The 1,394-nt window shown below is 39.2% G+C and overlaps 1 pseudogene; it reads left to right on the forward strand.

Moving 5' to 3' along the window:
• Nucleotides 1-778: 778 nt before the first annotated feature.
• Nucleotides 779-1,337, forward strand: LOC108525472 (eukaryotic translation initiation factor 2 subunit 3, X-linked pseudogene; annotated as a pseudogene).
• The last annotated feature ends 57 nt before the right edge of the window (nucleotides 1,338-1,394 follow it).

Here is a 1,394-nt window from a genome sequence, read left to right on the forward strand (position 1 = left end):
CTAGGTGACAGATCGAGACTCCATCTCAAAAAAAAAAAAAAAAAAAAGAAATATAAAATGTTGCACTACCCTAGAAAACAGTATGGAGGTTCCTCAAAAGTTAAAAATGAAATTATGATATAATCCAGCCATTCCATTTATGGGCACATGTCAGAAAGAACTGGAAGCAGGCACACAAACAGGTATGTGTGTACCCATGTTCATAGCAGCATTATTCACAATAGCCATTTAACCATTGAAGTAACACAAGTGTCCTTTGATGGGCAAATAAAACAAAATGTGGTATATACATACAATGGAACGTTATCCAGCTTTACAAAGGAAGGAAATTCTAACATCTGCTACCTTGTGGATGAATCTTGAATACATTATACTAAGCAAAATAAGCCAGTCTCAAAAGGGCAAATAAGGTATGACTCCATTTATATGAGGTACCTAGAGTAGTCAAACTTGTAGAGACAGAAAGCAAATGGTGGTTGCCAGGGTCTGGGGGATAGGGAGTTATTTTTTAATGGGTATAGAATTTCAGTTTTGCAAGATGAAAAAAGATCTGAAGACAGATAGTGGTAATGGTTGCACAACACTGTGAATCTACTTAATGCCACTGAACTGTACACTTTAAAATGGTTAAAATGAGATCCATGCCAAGGGCACTAGACACCATCACTCCATGGTATGGACAAGCCAAGACAATGGTACCAACCTGAGTAAGTTAGATGGCCAGTCCTGGCACTACCACACCCTTGTGGTACACCAGTGGGACTAAAGATACCATGCTATGCATGAGGATGTTACCAAATGGACTCTACTTTTACACAAAGTTATCAAGCAGACGAGTCACAACTAATATAGGTACAATTGATCATGTTGCTCATAGAAAATCAATAATTGTAAAAACTATTTCTGTCATTCACACTGTCAGGTTCAAAAATGAACTGTAAAGAAATATTACTATCAAGTTTGGTTAAGCTAAATGCCAAGATTTATAAACTTGATGACTTAAGTTTCCTCGGCCAGAATATTACAGATGCTGTGGAAGCAGTACACCTTGATGAGCTTCCTGCAGACATTCCAGGGACCAAAGGAAACTTTGACCTAGTCAGACATGTTTCCTTGGTTGACTGTCCTGGCCATGATATTTTGATGGCTACTTTGTTGAACGGTACAGCAGTGATGGATGTGACCCTTCTGTTGATAGCTGGCAATGAATCTTGTCCTCAACCTCAGACTTTTCTGAATACCTGGCTGCCATAGATACTATGAAGCTGAAACATACTTTCATTCTGTAAAATAAAATTAATTTGGTAAAAGAAAGTCAGGCTAAAGAACAGTATGAGGCCGGGCGCGGTGGCTCAAGCACTTTGGGAGGCCGAGACGGGCGGATCACGAGGTCA

Source organism: Rhinopithecus bieti, unplaced genomic scaffold, assembly GCF_001698545.2.
Source record: "Rhinopithecus bieti isolate Rb0 unplaced genomic scaffold, ASM169854v2 scaffold_57338, whole genome shotgun sequence".
NCBI lineage: Eukaryota > Metazoa > Chordata > Mammalia > Primates > Cercopithecidae > Rhinopithecus > Rhinopithecus bieti.